This window comes from Zingiber officinale, chromosome 8A (genome assembly GCF_018446385.1).
Source record: "Zingiber officinale cultivar Zhangliang chromosome 8A, Zo_v1.1, whole genome shotgun sequence".
Taxonomy (NCBI): Eukaryota; Viridiplantae; Streptophyta; class Magnoliopsida; order Zingiberales; family Zingiberaceae; genus Zingiber; species Zingiber officinale.
In genome coordinates this window covers 2,864,296-2,870,295 of record NC_056000.1, presented here as the reverse complement: position 1 = coordinate 2,870,295, position 6,000 = coordinate 2,864,296, and positions in this window count along the sequence as shown.

The window sequence follows — 6,000 nt, the reverse complement described above, 5'->3', positions numbered from 1 at the left end:
CCCGTGATAGTTTTGATGTGATCAATCAAATCAAATTAAGTCATGTTGTCTTTTGATATTTTGTATCTAAATGTGCAAGAACTTAGGAGCACAGGAAGTCGAGTGAAAGACGCAGTTAATGAGAAAGACGACACGAGAGAGAGTCGACAGGTTCGATGTGTCTGAGGGACGAGGCGCTGTGGAAGAATACGCTGGCGGACAAGATGGGAGCGCGCAGCGTTTCCGAGGGACGAGAAGTCGGAGCGGAAGACTGCTCAAGAATACTGGAAAATGGGTTCGGGTGAGTCCTATGTCGGATGGCTAAAATCATCCAAGCGAGCGGAGGAGGAGGGGAAGACCTGGATAGAAAGTCAACTCGGAGTTGACCGGAATTCGGACGCCCGGAGCTATTCCGGGCGCTCGGACCCCTTGGGTGCCCTCTTGACCTGCCCTATGTGAGGGTTGTATCAGCCTGGTCCGAGCGTTTTAATCGCAAAACCTATCTTAAGCGAGTCGTTGCAATGCAGATAAAACTTTATCCACACCCAGGTGCTCGGACACCTTCCAGGCGTTCGAATCGTGCCACGTTAACAATGGATTCGACCAGCAAACTATAAATAGAACCCTGGTCTCAGTAGAAGAGTTCAACACTGAAAAATCTCGTAACCAACCCTCAGTTTCTTTTTTTTTTTTTTTTCATTGCATCAACCCACCAAACACAAACTAAGCATATACTTATAACATGATACCAAATCAAACATTTATTTTATCGGAAGTAAAAGCCAACATCCCACACAAGAATTTAAAAAAGAGAAAAGCCAACCAAGAACCCTCGACAACACCAAAGTAAAAATCCCTTCCCATGGAGAACATAAGCTCGGCACCCCTAATACCCGGACAATGTCATGCGTCCATCCCGCCTCCTCGCCTACTCCGTCCATAGGTCCTCTGTCGTGTCCACAGACACATCCTCACCTGTAATGTAGTCATCATGAGCCTACAACCCAGCCAATCCGTCCCTAGGCCAATACGGAGGAGGTAAATCACAGATGCCTACTAGCCATTAGTGTAAGTGATCAAGAGATGGGAGAGGACATGCTCAGATGCGCCGAGTTTTAACTCCAAAATTTCATCACACCAAAATTTCAGATGCGCCGAGTTTTAACTCCAAAATTTCATATAGTAATATTCCATATTTTAATCATCACACCACCTTGAGGAGACGAGTCCATCACGATCTATGCCACAGATGAAAAAAAAAGTACTTTAAATAGCTACATGGAGATGAAAGATAATTGGCTCATGTAAACCACTCGGCTACAAAGGCCATGGTTTCAAGTTAAAAATACCTACAAAAACATATACATATTTTTCTCCATTAACGATTCTGTGCCTCAAAACATAATTGAAAACAACAATACAACAAGATGTATATGAGTGGAAACTTTCTGAGCCTAATTTGAATATTTTGTCACGCCCCGAGAGTAAGGTTGTCCAATGAAAATCGGACAACACCACCCCTGTATCAGTGACAAATGAATCAAAAATACATTGTCAAAGGCTACTCACAAGCCAACAACAGCCTACATGGTTAGATATAAAACACAATCATGCAGTTATATACATAGCTCACACGGCTAGAACAAAAAAAAAACATAACCACGCAGTTGTATAGTAAGTAGCCCACACGGCTGGAACAAAAATACAGCGGAAGACATAAGCAAAACATAAAAATAATACAACTAACTACGAGTCGACCCGACTTGACACAAGAAATTCATAACCAAAATAAAGAACACCACAAGTCCAGAAAAATCATATAGAAGGTACATAATACAAATACAAGTACAAAAGCAACACTGCGAGTGGAAGCAATAACAATAGAAGTCGCTCGATTTGACATGAGACTGGTGGACAGGATTTCAAAGTAAATGTTTATACCTGAAATCATATCCTAGGCTAGTAACAGTAGATCAGGGATAGTGAGGATCTACAATAGTACTGCTCATACTACAAGGGTATCATGTGAGGTATACTATCAATGAGTAAGCCAGTGTTTAAGCACATGCAACAGGTATATAACTCAATATAAGCATATCACATGGATATAGCAAGAGAACTGCATAAGTAAACAAACAGTCGCATAAGCAAGTATAATAATAACAACGTATGCACGGATGGTCACTCCCGCCCACCCTTCTGCACCATAATCCCTGTATGGTCGAGAGACTAGATCAGTGACAGACTGTACACTACTCCAGCTACCACTACTCTCGAGTGACCGAGGGGACAGTTGCATAGTAGCTAACTAGCTACGTCTGCGACGGGGGTCCCTGCTGCCCGTAACTCCAGCTATCACTACCCCTGAGTGAGTGAGTGGGGGCACGACAGGACAACCGATATCTGCTCCAGCTACCCTCTCAACCACAAGGGAGGCATGTTCGCCGATATACATACAATGACATGATGCGTAAAATGCAATAGTCATCATATATATATAAATAGAAATCATGTATACTACATGAAGCCCACATGCTCAATAAGATACATGAATAAACAGTAGTCAAAGCAAGCAAGCATGATATCTAATATCTATATATCCAGTATCTGGTATCTGCTAAATATCATGGATAACAACGAGAGACTGCATAGACATCAAATTGATTATCCCAAAGATCGAGTGGATAAACATCAAGCACAGAAAAAATATGAGTGGAGTCAAGGTAAATACAGCAACTATCCAAATATATAGCTCATGCACTAAGGTCAAAGTAATAAAGAGACAAAGTAAGAAGTACCTGCCTTTATCTGTCGATTGTGCCAAATAAATCCTACTTTTAGATGCTCGTCCCGAATTCAAATCCTGCAATCACATGATGTATTTAGCTAATTATATATGAAGTAAATAACTAAATAAACTCTCCCACCTAACTAAAGTAACTCTAATCGAAAATGATTATGGAATAATCCCACAATTAACCCAACATATATACTAACATCATGATCAATCAATAATCCCCACAATCCTCTTATCAGAATAAATCATCTAAGATAGAAATCGAAAGGGGAAACACTGAAGAAGACTTACACTGATATATGGACCATGATCAGATGCCTACGTCTTAGAAACGACTTAATCCTATTGATTTCCCTTAACCTAACTGTAGGATCGTTGGGCCGGCTAGGAGAGGGTTGTTGGATAGTCCTGTAAATACAAAAAGCAAACAACAACCTTCCTCGAACTCTTTAAGCTAACACTTGCATAAATAAATTAAGCCGATAAATAAGTAAAGCATAAAGAAAAAGCGAGGCACAAAAGGTTTACTTGGTTACAACCGATGTGGTTGTTAATCCAAGGAAGATAAAGTCCACTATCAATCTCCTTCAGGCGGAGAAGGCTCGTACAGCAATGTAGCGCAGAAAACAGAAGCTAAACTAGAACAGAAGCACACAAGTGTTTGGAATTACAATTCAGAGTTCATTTTTAAAGCTTCTGGACCAAGGCTATATTTATAGCCTTGGTCAGGGCGCCTGGAAGGGTTCCGGGCGCCCTGGGGGGGATAAAACTTATCCCCCAATGTTCAGATCGAGTCAAAACTCGATCTGGTCAATTTTACTGTTCAGGACGCCCCGGAGGGTTCCCGGCGCCCCGGAGCCCAAGTCAACAGTTGTTGACTTTTTCGTCCGGGACTTCTTCTCTGGTTCAGTCCCGCCTCGGTCCGGTTCTTCTCCTCCGGATCCGCTCGCTTGGGTGATCTCTGCCATCCGGAAAAGGGCTCACCCGAACCCAACTTCCGGTCTTCTCGAGCGGCCTTCCGCTCCGGCTTCTCGTCCCTCGTACTCATCCGCAGTCTTCGTCCTTCGATCGCACCGCGTGCCGACCTTCTCGCTAGCTGCGTCTCTTGCTCCCCGAGCAATCTTCCACTCCGGCTTTCGTCCCTCGGAACCACCGCACGCTTCCTTCTCGTCCACCAGGGTACTCTTCCGCAGCACCTCGTCCCTCAGACTGTCGTCCTTCTCGCTAGCTGCGTCTTCCGCTCGACTACCTGTGTTCCTAAGCTCCTGCACACTTAGACACAATGTTAAATACACACAGGACCTAACTTAACTTGTTGATCACACCAAAACAACCTTGGGGTTCCAACACTAACAATCAATCAACTACATCAATTTTATTCCACAAATTGAGATAATCAGGTTGACACAACCCTAGAAATTGAAATAAGCACTTACCCTATTTGGCCCCTTCTTCTCCGATGATGGATTTCCAGCGACAAGCGTCCAGCAGTGACGCAAGGGGAGGAAAACAATGTCGCTAGCATAGACTCACATGGAAGGGGGCGGTGATGAATAAGAACGGAGGGGACACCGACGACTCTCACACGATCGACGACATCATGATCTGCCCTCAAGTCAAAGGGCACGGGTCATCGACGTAAGTGAGAAGAAGCTCGGCGGTCGTCAGTGGCTCTGAGTTGTCCCCACATGAAGAGGGCAGCGGTTGCGGCCTAGGGCACGAGAGTGGTAGATGCGGCATGAGAGATTGACAACAATAGCAACCCAACTTAGCCCCTTCCAGGATGGCAGTGATCAACAACGGTGGCGCGGGGGTGCGCGACTGTAGAAATCAGGAGCTAAGGTTTGGCTGAAAAGGTGGGATCGGGTGCTCGACTCCCAGCGAATGCTTGGTGTCCACGGTTAGGGCTGGGAGGGTAGTGGTCGACATCAACAACCGAGAGACACGACAGGGCAGATCAGGAGAGGAGCGGCAACTGAATTTGCGCTGGTGACGAAGTGGAGGGGGAGAGTTCGACGCGTGAGGGAGAGAAGGGAATCAGTAAATGAGAATATGCTAGGTATTTATAACTAGGTCAATTAATTTAACCTTAGGCCTAATAGATCAATCAACTTCCACTTAAGGGATATTTTAAACAGACTTTCTCCAGTCCAACCGATTCATCCCCTCAAAACGAGTCATACAGACTCTATTTAAATCCTGAAAAATTTCTAAAAATTCTCAAAAAAATCTAATAAGGTTATTTCTCTAATAATACTTATTATTTAATTATTATTTGGATGTCGTATCTTACATTCTCCCCCACTAATAAAAATTTGATCTCTAAATTTACTGCTCAACTCGGGAATCCTCATCCAAGGATAACCACCAAGTAACATACTCATATACCACCCAAACTTAGTACCATGAACAAATCTCCAACCATAAGGGATGACTCTATGGGTTATGAGCTCATCCTGCTTCCGCTATTTCCACACTACTACCTAGCAAACTGTGGGTAACATCTACTATCTCCGTAATCCCATAACACACTATCAGCAACTCCTCCAACACCTGTTTAGTGCGCTCAGACTGTCCATCAGTGTGAGAGTGAAAACCTATATTAAAACAGAGCTCTATACTCATGATATACTGTAATTTCTACCAAAATCGTGATATAAATCGTGGATCTCCATCCGATACTAAACTCAGAGATATACCATGAGGTCCAATAATCTCTCTACAGTATAACTATGATAATCGATCCCAAGAATCCGTCCTACAGATCGGCCGAATGTGAGCAAATTTAATCAACCAACTAACGATTGTCCAAATCGCATCATATCCTCTCAATGTCCTGAGTAATCCTACAACAAAATTCATTATAACATTCTTCCATTTTCCATTCCAGTATGCGTATCTACTGAAATAATCCTGCTAATCTCTAATGTTTAGCCTCCACTTGTTGACATATAAGACATTGAGCTACAAAATCCCCAATGTCTTTCTTCATGTTGTTCCTTCAATAGGAACACTCCAAGTCTCTATACATCGGGTACTACTCGAATGTATCACAAATCTGAATCAGTGTGCTTCCTGGAGAAACTCCTCCCGGCCAGGAAGTGACTCAGGAACACATCTCCTATGGAAATAAAGAATCTTGTATAAAGATGTCTCTACATTTTCAGCGTGAAAATGGTAACTACTAACTTCAAGATCATAAGTCGGATAATTCTTCTCATAAT